At 43.9% G+C, this 12174-nt stretch overlaps 1 protein-coding gene across 1 annotated transcript in view; it reads right to left on the bottom strand.

The window, feature by feature from the left end:
- The window catches only part of STAU2 (staufen double-stranded RNA binding protein 2), a 3898627-nt gene that overhangs the window by 3699060 nt on the left and 187393 nt on the right, over positions 1-12174 (bottom strand). The window lies entirely within an intron of this gene.

Raw genomic sequence — 12174 nt, 5'->3', positions numbered from 1 at the left:
CCCAAAGCAGAGGTAAGGGAGGATGGCTAACTATAAGGAAGCAGGAGCTGCCAAAATGCCCTGCAAAACCGCAGTGGCAAAACCAGCCCTGGACTTAGAGTAAAGTGGCAGGTGATAATGCCTAGAGAAAGTATGCACAGAACTCCAAGTAGCTGCCTCCAAAATATCCTTGGTTGCCACTCCCCTCAAAAAAGCTGTTGAAGTGGCAGTAGCCCTAGTGGAATGAGGCCTAATCCCAGCTGGAACCTCCTTGCCATGATGGGAATAACAGAAAGCAATGCAAAACCCAATCCACTTAGAAATAGTTTGTTTTGACACAGGCTTGCCCTGAGAACTCAAAGCAAAAGAAACAAACAACTGCTGAGACTGCCGGAACCCTTTAGTTCTGTCCAAATAATAACGCAACTGCCTGTGTACATCCAAAGTGTGCAAAATCTTTTCCCCTTATTTTGGGGATTTGCATAAAAGTAGGCAAATGAATAGTCTGGTTTAAAGCCACACTAGAAACCACCTTAGGCATAAAGGAAGGATTAGTACGTAATGATACCCTATCCTTATGGAAAATCAAGAAAGGCTCAACTGCCATAAGGGCCTGTAATTCAGAAACCCTTCTTGCAGAGGTAATGGCCAACAAAAAAGCAGTCTTCCATGATAAATATTTCAACTCAGCAGTAGCTGCAGGCTCAAAAGGTTGTAGAGTGAGTTTCTCCAACACAAAATTGAGATCCCAAGCAGGAGTAGGAGCTCTTCGGGGGTCTTATATTCTTTGCCCTCTAAGAAATTGCTTGAACAAAGGATGAGAAAACAATGGCGGTCGCAATCATAGTGAGCTGAAATGGCTGCAGCATGAACTTTAATAGAAGAGAAAGACAAACCTTTGTCTAGTAACTCAGTAAGATATTGAAGAGCCACACACAAATTAGGCTCAGAAACATCAAAATCTTTTGCTGCACTCCAAAATAAAAATCTCTTCCATTTATCAGCGTACACTTTCCTAGTACTAGGCCTTCTAGCTTCCAAAATAACATTCAAAACTTGCTGAGGAAGTGGAGGCCCATTATGGTTCAAAACAGAATATGCCAGGCTGTTAGGTGCAGAGAGTGAAGCTTGACACTGAGCAAATGGCTGTCCTCCTGTGACAACAGGTGTGGAATCGAAGGCAAAGGCCATGGAGGCTTCCGTACTAGACTTCTTAGTAATGGGTACCAGTGCTGTCGGGGCCAATCTGGAGCTATTAAAATCATCCTTGGCTTGTCCTGTCTGACCTTCAGAAGTACCTTTGGGAGGAGAGGCAGAGGTGGAAAGGCATACACGTGAAGATTGCTCCAATTGAAAGAAAGAGCATCCACTCTCCAAGCTGTGGGATGAAACCTTTTGTGCAAAACTTTGGCAGCTGATGGTTTAGTGGAGAAGCGAACAGATCTATGTCTGGAGTTCCCCATGACACTGTCAATTTCTGAAATACATGAGGATCCAATTTCCACTCGTGGGGATCCATAATTCGCCTGCTCAACACATCTGCTAAGGAGTTCTGTGCCCTGGCAGAAACCTTGCCTGAAGATTGAGCTGTAAACTGAGAGCAGTCTCCCACAAAATCATTGCTTGCCTGCATAGAGGATAAGAATGTTCCCCTTGCTTGTTGATGTACCACATGACAGTTGTGTTGTCTGTTAGAATCAACACCTGTCCTGGAAGAAGGAATTCCTTGAAAGCTATTAATGCAAACTGGACTGCTAACATCTCCTTCATGTTGATATGTAGATGTTGTAGTCTGACAGGCCACTTGTTTTGTATCCACTTTCCATTTAGATGAGCTCCCCAAGCTTTGTCTGAGGCATCTGTCGTTAAAATCTGACTTGCCTCTGGCCGGGTCACAGAGAGTCCCTTGTTTAGGTGACATTCCTGAGCCCACCACAAAAATTCCTTCTGAATGCAAGGTATTATTTGAATGACAGTGTCCAGATCCTGGCAGTGCTGTGTCCATACATTTTGAGATACCATTGTAGCTTCCTCATATGCAGTTTGGCATTGGGAAGCACCAGAATACAAGATGCCATGAACCCTAAGGCTTGAAGGACTGTCCTTGCAGTCAGCCCGGACTGATGAGATAGTTGATGGAAGTAAAGGGATAGACTCTTTTGTTTGTCCGGGGTTAAAAAGGCCATCTGGGCTGCTGTATTCGGTCTCACACCCAGAAAGCACATGTCTTGAGAGGGTACTAGACTGGACTTTATTTCGTTCACAGAATACCCTAGGCATCTTAGCACTGCTATCACATATTCCAAATGATGAAGAAGCTCTTCCCTTCCTTGAGCCAGAATTAGGCAGTCGTCCAAATAAGGATAGATCTGTATTCCTTTTAGTCTGAAGAAAGCTATCACTGGAGCCAGAACTTTCGTGAACACTCTTGGCGCAGTAGATAAGCCAAAGGGCAATGCAGAGAACTGATAGTGAGAAGTCCCAGCTCGAAAACGCAGATACTTTCTGCAACTGAGTCTGATAGGAACATGAAGGTAAGCCTCCTTGAGATCCAAAGTTACCATCCAATGATCTTTGCCCAGCAGAGGTAAAAGCTGCTGCAACGTCAACATTTTGAACTTGGGAATGTCCAGATAAGTGTTGAGGATAGATAAATCCAAAATTGGTCTCCACGTGTTCCCCTTCTTTGGTACTAGGAACAGGCGAGAATAAAATCCTAGGCCCACTTCTGGCAGAGGGACCGGCTGTATGGCCCCTAGTTGGAGCAACAGAGAAACCTGTTTTTGAGCCTCTATTCTTTGTTGAGGAGGAACGTCTGGCATGCCTTTGAAAGGAGGCAAGGTATGGAAATAAAACCTGTAGCCGTGGTGTATGATATCCAAAACCCATTTGTCCTGGGTAATTAAACTCCAATTTTCTTTGAAAAGTGCCAACCTTCCTCCCAAAGGTGCTGCCAGACGAGCAGGCTCTGGCAGCTGAAAAGGTAGGTCATTGGGTCTGCTTACGAAAGGACTGACCCCTGCCCTCACCCGAAGCCTGTGCAGGAGAACTCCCTGTTCTAGGCCTGAAAGAGCCCTGAGCTCTGCCCTTACCACGTCTAGATCTACCCCTAGACTGGGAATCATAAGAAGGATACGCCCACCCCTTAGTAGGCCAATTTCTACTAAACTTTGGAGGCTGGACCTGCAAAAAATCTTTAACAGTCTGCATAGACTTAGCCTTGTCTTCCATTTTCTTCAAGACTGTCTCAACAGGAGGACCAAACAACACGTCAGATTGTAAAGGAGCATCTAAAATCCTTGTTTTAACATGTTCAGACAAATTCTGATCCCTCAGCCAGGCGTGCCTGCGAAGAACAGTCCCAGTGGCAGCCACCCTAGACGAGGCCTGTACAGCATCAAAACCACATTGCAAAGAATGCTTACCCACCTGTTCAGAAACATGTACTAAATCTTGCAACTCTTTACAATCAATACCTACTGCCAGAGCATCAACCTTAGACTTCAATTGTGAAAGGAGATAGTTTTGGTATTTCAACATGTGAAACTGGCAATTCAGAGCCCTCATAGCAAGAGTGGAAGAAGTATAAACTTTCTTTCCCCATCTATCCAAGGCCCTAGCCTCCTTGTCTGTAGGAACCGGATTCTTAACAACAGAAGCCTTAACACCCTTAGGCCCCTGGCTAATAGTTTCTGGGTCTGCCCTAGGACTCTTAAAAAGATACTTATGAACTTCAGGCACCCTGTAATACCTATCCGGCTTAACAGGAGCAGGAGGCAAAGAATCAGGATTAAGAGAAGCCTCTGTAAAACATCTTCCACTACATCCAAAACAGGAGGTATAGCCAAAGGCCTATGCTGGGGTAAAACAGAAATTCCCTAAGCCTTTTCCTGGAATCAGAGAAGTCCTGACCCTCCCACTTAAAATGCTCCCTCATGGAATGAAGAGTTTCTGAGAAAGAAAAACCCTCAGGAGGAGTAGCAGAAGGAGTAGAATCATCCACATCAGAATCAGAATAAGGAGAGTACTCCTGCAAGTCTTCAGCCAAGACTCTGAAACATCTGAAGCTTGCTCAAAACCCCCCAGCTCAGGCTCCACCCTAGGTCTCTTAGCAGGAGGGGGCATAGAACCCCTAATCAAAGTAATCAAATCTTCTGCCATTTTAAGCATATGCTTCTTGGGCATAGTACCTGAAGAGCTAGGGGTAACACCAACTGAAGCTAAACCTGGCCTGCCCCTGGGAGAAGCCTTAGAAACAGAAGGAGAGGGCCTAGCCACCTTAGAAAGGGAGGGGAGTATAGTAACCTGAGAAGCCCCCTCAGCCTGACTTGCCTCCTGAGAGGCCACATCTTGCAATAATAAGGTCTCATCCTGGGAACACAAAGAAATCTCCGGTGGAGCCACCGGCTCCACCGACACCTCTAAAGAACCGGCGTCTGGTACAGACGGTTCTTCTAGCCTAGGCTTAACTGCCTTGTCCTTGCGCTTCTTCGAGGAAGCGGGCGTCGGGGCATCCGACGGCATTTTATAATTGCACCGCTTCCCAAAGACTAACCTTGCACAATCCAACCTTCTCTTTATAGTGCGTTTATTAAATCTAGCACAAGAGCGACAGCCAACAACGTCGTGCTCAGGCCCTAAGCAAGGAATACACAAAGTATGATAATCTCTATGCGGTATCTGTTTCCCACAAGAAACGCAATTATTGACTTTTTCTGACATCCGTAAATGACTGAGGCAAGAAAAACTAAAATATTCCCCAACGTGGTACTTAGCCAACTTTGAACTCGGTCTGAAACTTCTAAATCGAAAAATCTCAGAACGCCAACCGGCACTTGCAATGCTGCTTCTGCATCGGACCATGCGGCAAAAAAGACTGAGGATATGATGTCGGTCATGCGCATTTGTACCCTGACGTCCTGACGTCAGTTAAATGCGCCCTGACCGACGTCAGCCTTATACTTTGATATTCGGGCCGACTGTGGACAGCGGACTACCCAAGTGTCAGGACTGCAGCAATGTGAGATGAAGAACATCAAAATGTTCCTGCTTCAACAAAGTAAATATTACCTAAACTATCTCTTCTCCTCTCTCAAGATTCACTGAAGACTGACCCACTTCAGAAACCACTGTATATATTGTACATTACATTCTGCTTGGTTGTACATGGCACTATGCTTGTTCACTGGAGTGTATAGAAACAGTTTATTTTTTTCAATGTTAATTAGTCTGAACTGTTTTATTGCTTATATTTCTGTATTTTTTGTTTGTGAAATGTTTTGTATTTCTCCTGGGCTGAACCTGAAATTGGTCAATACTGATCACTGCACTAACCCAGGAAATAAACATAAATCAATCAATCAATCAATCACAAGGGCCATTTGTACAGGAGCAAATAAAGGAGTCATCCTCTTGAGGGAGGGATATGGGAAACAAAGGTGCTGCATTTGGAACTGAATGAGAATGCAAACAGGTCACAGTAGGGCTTCTCCTACTGAAGAAACAGAGTCCATGCTGTCAATGAATTGAGGAACTACTCAGGGGATATAATGAGACTGTGAGTGAGCTTGTCAGCAAAATAGTTGGCTTGACTTGGGAGATGAACAGCAATGAGAAAAAAGGCTGGAGGCAAAATCCCATTCCCACATTTTTATGGCGTCCTGACTAATGAGACAGCAGTGAGATCCCTCCATCTTTGCTTATGTATACCAAACCACTATCATGTTCTTAATGTGGATGGAAACTACAAAAGAGGGGATAAAGTTCTGGCACATATGCAAGGTTTGACAGACAGCCCTCAATTCCAGAAGATCAATGTACAGCTTGGCCTCTTGGGTCAACAGTCTGTCCTGAACCATATTCTTCAGATATGGGTTAAAAGGATGCTGTTTTGGCAGCTAATGATATACGGGAAGAGACTAAACAAAAGCTGAGAAAAGTACAGTTGTGTACACTTACCATAAATGTAGATGTTCGAGTGTATTCACTGTTGCAGTCATTACATTTGGGTAATCCTGCTGGCAGGTTGCCCTCAGCCGGCCTGAATTCCAAAGTCTTGGGTCCTGCGTCGGCTGCTGTCACCCCTTCCCTGACATCAGGTTGTCAGGGGTATAAAAGAAGCAGCCAATGCCATTTTCTTCAGTTTTTCTTGCCCCAGATGTCAGGTGCCCCCAAAAAAGGGTAGTCAAACTTATATATATATATATATATATATATATATACACACATATATATATATATATATATATATACATATATATTCAGAAATACACCAATATAAATTTTACCTTCATCTATAAGCAAATACACCACATAGGTAGTATAAATCAGAGAAGGAAAGATAAGATCCAAAAGAAAAAAGGGGGAAGGTGGGTGGGTAACCTGGACTGCAACAGTGAATACACTCGAACATCTACATTTATGGTAAGTGCACACAACTGTACTATGTTCTTCGTGTTTCACTGTTGCAGTCATTACATTTGGGTAGAGTCCCAAAGCTATGGTTGGGAGGCTGAATCTAGACAGCAGTAGGAGCAGCTATGAGGCCCTGCAGAACTGCAGTGGCAAAGCCTGCCCTGGATTTAGAGTAGAGTGGCAGATGATAATGCTTTGTAAAGGTGTGCACTGAACTCCAAGTAACCGCCTCTAAAATGTCTCTGGTTGGTACTCCCCTGAGAAAGGCTGCTGAGGTGGCTGCAGCTCTGGTGGAATGAGGCCTAATGCCCTTAGGCACTGGCTTGCCTTGGTGTAAGTAGCAGAAACGAATGCAGTGGCCTAACCACTTAGAAATAGTCTGCTTTGAGATAGGCTTTCCTTGTGATCCTGCAGCATATGCCACTAGTAATTGCTCTGTCTTCCTGAAAGCTTTGGTTCTGTCCAAGTAAAATCTAAGTTGTCTGTGTACGTCCAAAGAATGCAGAATTCTCTCGCCCTTGTTCTGTGGATTTGGGTAAAAGGTTGGCAGATGGATGGCTTGGTTAAGAACCACACTGGACACTCCTTTAGGCATAAATGTTGGATTAGTCCTCAGGGAGACCCTGTCTGGATGAAAAAATGATGAAAGGTTCCACAGCCATGAGAGCCTGTAGCTCTGAAACTCGTCTTGCAGAAGTAATTGCTAAGAGCAGAGCTGTTTTCCAAGATAAAAACTTCATATCAGCAGTAGCAGCTGGCTCAAAAGGAGGCAGGGTGAGCTTTTCCAAGACATAGTTGAGGTCCCATGGAGGTATTGGTAGTCTCCTTGGGGGCCTTAAATTTGTGGCTACTCTGAGGTACTGCCTTAATAAAGGGTGAGAAAAAAAGTGGTGGCTCTGTATTGTAATGAGCTGAAATGGCAGAGGCATGAATTTTAATTGATGAAAAAGATAGGCCTTTGTCCAGCATCTCAGTCAAGTATTGCAAAATCTGAGGAATATTTGGTACCGCTGTATCAGTTCCTTGCGCCTGGTTCCAGGCACAGAATCTCTTCCATTTTCCAGCATAAGACTTTCTAGTACTAGACCTTCTGGCTTCCAGAATGACAGCCATTACAGCTTTACTGAGAGGTGTTTTTTGTATGACTACATTATCCGCCATGCTGCCAAGTTTAATGTCCTGAGATGGCTGTGTATGATCTGATTGTTTTGCTGGGACAGTAGTCGAGGTATCTGAGGTAAGGTCCAAACTGGGTATAGAGATAAGTTCCTTAGTATTGGATACCAGTAGTGGCGTGGCCAGTCTGGGGCAATCAGTATAATCTTTGGCTTCTCCTGTCTGACCTTTAGGAGCACCTTGGGGAGGAGAGGCAGTGGAGGGAAGGCATATACTGACAGGATTTTCCAGCTGAAAGATAGGGCATCCACTTTCCATGCTTGTCTGTGATAAGTCCTTGTGCAGAATCTTTTTAGTTGGTAATTGAGAGGGGAGGCAAATAGATCTATGTCCAGGTGTCCCCATTTCCTTGTTATCATGCTGAAGACTTGTGGATCCAGCTTCCACTCGTGGAGATCCATGAGGTTTCTGCTTAGTTCATCTGCCAGAGTATTTTCCTTTCCTGGCAGGAATTGTGCCTGCAGATGTACAAGTCAAAGCTATGTCCCACAGGGTCATGGCTAGTCTGCAAAGGGTGTAAGAATGTGTGCCCCCCTGCTTGTTTATATACCATATGACTGTGGTGTTGTCTGTCTTTATCAGTAGTTGTCCCGGATGAAGTAGGTCCTTGAAGGCTGTCAGGGCATTTTGAACAGCTAACATCTCTTTTTGATTGATATGTAGATGCATTTGGTTTGAGGACCATGTGCCCTGAATGCATCTTCCTGCCATGTGGGCTCCCCAGGCAAAGTCTGATGAATCCGTTGTTAGTGTCTGCCTGGCTGGAGGTAATGTGAATGGCTGTCTCTTGTTCTGGTGACAAGCCTTTGCCCTCCATCGAAACTCCTATTGCAGGCAGGGAATGAGAGTAATGACCGTTTCCAGGCTGTGGCAATGTTGAGTCCAAACACTTTTTAGGTACCATTGAAGTTTCCTCATATGCAGTCTTGCACATAGAATTAGTAGGATACAGGATGCCATGAAGCCCAAAGCCTGCAGAATTTTTCTTGCAGATAACTGGGCCTTTGTTGCCAACATTTTGAAATAGGTAGTCAGCTGTCTTTGTTTGTCTGGCGTGAGATATGCCATCTGGGCGACTGTATTCAAGCTTGCACCGAGGAATGTTATCTCTTGTGATGGTACTAGTTTTGATTTCTTTTTGTTGACTGTGTAACCTAGGCATGTTAGAAGTCTTTTCACAAACGCCAGATGTTGAAGAAGAATGTCCTTGCTCTCTGCTTGAATGAGACAGTCGTCCAAGTAAGGATATATTTGTATTCCTCTTTGTCTGCAGAATGCAATTACTGGTGCCAGGAACTTTGTAAAGACCCTTGGCGCAGTGGATAAGCCAAAGGGCAGTGCAGAGAATTGGTAATGCATTGAACCAGCCTTGAATCTTGGGTATCTTCTGCATGACTGTCTGATTGAAACATGCAGGTATGCCTCTTGTAGGTCTAAAGACACAAGCCAAGCATTCTTGCCCAGCATGGGCAGAAGCTGCTGCAAAGTCAACATTTTGAATTTTGGAATATCCAGGAAAGTGTTCAGAATAGATAAGTCCAGTATCAGCCTCCAGGCCTTGTCCTTTCTGGGTACTAAGAACAGTCTTGAGTAAAATCCTTGTCCCTGCTCTTGCTCTGGTACTTGTTGAATGGCCATGTCCATGAGGGATGAGACTTGTTTTTGTGCCTCTGCCTATTGATTTTTTGGCAGATCTGGCCAGCCGTTTGCCTTTGGCAGAGTATGGAAATGGAACTTGTAGCCTTGTGACACTATGTTTAGAACCCACTTGTCCTGGGTTATGATGTGCCAATTCTGAGCAAAAAGTGCTAATTTTCCCCCTAAGGGTGCTGCCAGAAGATAAGTGCTTGGTGTAGGCAGGGGGAAGTCATTGGGACTGTTTTCTGTATGCTTGTGATCTATCTTCTCCAGCTTCGGAGGTAGAAGCACCCCATTGCTTGGGCCTATAAGAACCTTGCGCCTGGGATCTGTCCCTACGGCATCTGGATCTGCCCCTTTGAGGTCTGTCTGACACAGGACAGGATCAATTTTTTGTAGGTCAGTGTCTACTAAACCTAGGTGGTTGTACTTGTAAAAAATCTTTGACAATTTGCATAGATTTAGCTTTGTCCTCCATTTTCTTTAACACCTCTTCTGCCTTAACACCAAACAAAGTATCATGCTGTAAAGGTGCATCTAGTAATTTAACTTTAACATAATCAGGCAGATTTTGTTCCTTTAACCAAGCATGCCTCCTAATTACAGAACCCGTAACTGCAGCCCTGCAGCAGGCCTCCAAAGAATCAAAACCACATTGCAAAGTATGTTTTCCAACTTGTTCTGCTGCATACAATAAATCTTGCATTTCCTTGTTTTCTGCATAAATCTTGCATTTCCTTGTTTTCTGCACACTCAGAATTTAACAACATTTTCTGTTTAAGCAATCCCATGACATGTTGCTGATACTTAAGCATATGAAATTGACAGTTTAAGGCCCTTATAGCCAAAGTTGCAGATTTGTAAACCTTTTTTCCCCATCTATCCAGTGCCCTTGAATCTCTGTCAGAGGGGGATGTTTTTTTTTTTTTTTTTGCAGTGGAAGCCTCAACACCCTTTGGACCCTGTGAAATAGTTTCTGGGTCAGCAGCAGGGTTTTTAAAAAGAAATTTGTATGAGTCAGGAAGCCTGTAATATCTGTCAGGCTTAACAGGAGCTGGGGGCAAGGAGTCAGGGGTCAGACTAGACTCCGAAAACACATCATCTACAATGTCTAACACAGGTGGAATGGCTAGAGGCCTGTTCTGAGGTAGTAAAATCTCTGTGCCTCTTTTTAGATTCTGAAAAATCTTGGCTCTCCCACTGGAAATGCTCTCTCATGCTATGCAAGGTTTCTCCAAAGGAATAGTCCTCAGGAGGAGATGCTCCTCTTATCAGGAGGAGGATGGGAACCCCTGATCAAGGTAATCAAGTCTTCGGCCATTTTGAGCATCTGTTTTTTTGGGCATAGAGGCCTGTCCATGTGGCTCTTGAGTTTGCTTCCTTGCTTTAAAAGGTGCTTTAGTATTTGCCTTTGAAGCTGAAGTCGTTTTAATGTAAAGATGTTTAGGTCTGAATATACCCTCAGAAGCCGGTACCTGCTCAGCGGCTCCAGACCCATCTGAGGGATTAGCATCCGAGGCTCCAATACCTCGAGTATCCAGCAGCATGGCAGACTCCACGTGAGAGTCGGTAGCGATCTGCGACTCTAAAGTAGCGGGCGTCAGGGACTGCGAAAGTGCCTCACTGAGAACTGGCGACTGGCTTAGGAGAAGCTTCATCGTCAGTTTTGGGCCTTGGTTGTTTTTCTCTATCCTTTTCTTTGCGTTTTTTGTAAACTCCAGTAGTCGGATGGCTATCCGACGACATTTCAGGATAATTAAACCGGCGTCCAAAAAAGTGTAAAGCAAAATCATACCGACGTTTAATAGTGCGTTGGTTAAATCTAGCACAAAACCGACAACCAGTAACGTTGTGATCAGGGCCTAGGCAAGAATACAGTAAGAATGATAATCCTTATGAGGTATTTGCTTTCCACAAAAAAATACAATTATTAACTTTTTCTGACATCGGTCTGGAGCAAGAAAAAAGTTTCTCCAACGGGGTACTTAGCTTTATTGAAGACTTCGGATCTGAAACTCAAATTCGAAAATCTCAGGAGTTGGCCGACCGGCACTTGCGAAATGCTTCTGCTTCGGGCACCACGTGGCAAGAAAGACTAAAGAAAATGGCGTTGGCTGCTTATTTTATACCCCTGACGTCAGGGAAGGGGCGACAGCAGCCAACGCAGGACCCAAGACTTTGGAATTCAGACCGGCTGAGGGCAACCTGCCAGCAGGATTACCCAAATGTAATAACTGCAACAGTGACACACGAAGAACATCTGGGAGCTTGCATAGGTAGTTTTATACCCCAAGCAAACTCCAAATAACTTTTTCTCAGGTGTGGATAGCAAATGGAGGTGTAATGGGGAAGAAAGAGGTACTGTGAACAAACGTTTTTGGACTATAATCAGTTGGCAGACTTTAAACTTTCTCTACAGTGGACTCTGCTAGGAGTACTGGGCGAGCAAAGAAATGCATCTAAAGAAATCATTTCTCGAGATGGGCTACAGGATCTGATTTTCCCAGGCATAGTAAGATCTTGTTAAGTTTAATTCTGGCGGCTGCCAAAAAAGCAATTACTAGAAAATGGAAATCAAAGTGTAACTAACCATACTTGAAGTACTGAAAACTTTAACAGTGATCAACGAACAGGAAGTGGGATCTTTGGAAAAAAGATATGAATAAATCACATAAAAATGGAAAATGTGAGAACAATACATGCAGAAAAATGTTTTGGAGGAGGAATGAGGTTTAAGAGAAGGTAGGAGCGGAACAATTTTTGCAATGTTGTATTGATTATATTGTACAGAAGATTATATGTGGGCTATAATGTTTAGAAATGTGAACTTGTTAATATGATTTAATTACTTTTTATATAAGTTTGTCTATGACTCCAGTGATAATTCAATAAAACTGCTTAAAAAAATGTTAAGAATGGAGTGCTATGAAGACAACGCATGTCATAAGTCTGACTACTTTGAAGGCA

This window comes from Protopterus annectens, chromosome 3.part1, assembly GCF_019279795.1.
Source record: "Protopterus annectens isolate FY-2018-M chromosome 3.part1, PAN1.0, whole genome shotgun sequence".
Classification (NCBI taxonomy): domain Eukaryota; kingdom Metazoa; phylum Chordata; order Ceratodontiformes; family Protopteridae; genus Protopterus; species Protopterus annectens.
This window is presented reverse-complemented; position numbering and strand designations above follow the sequence as displayed.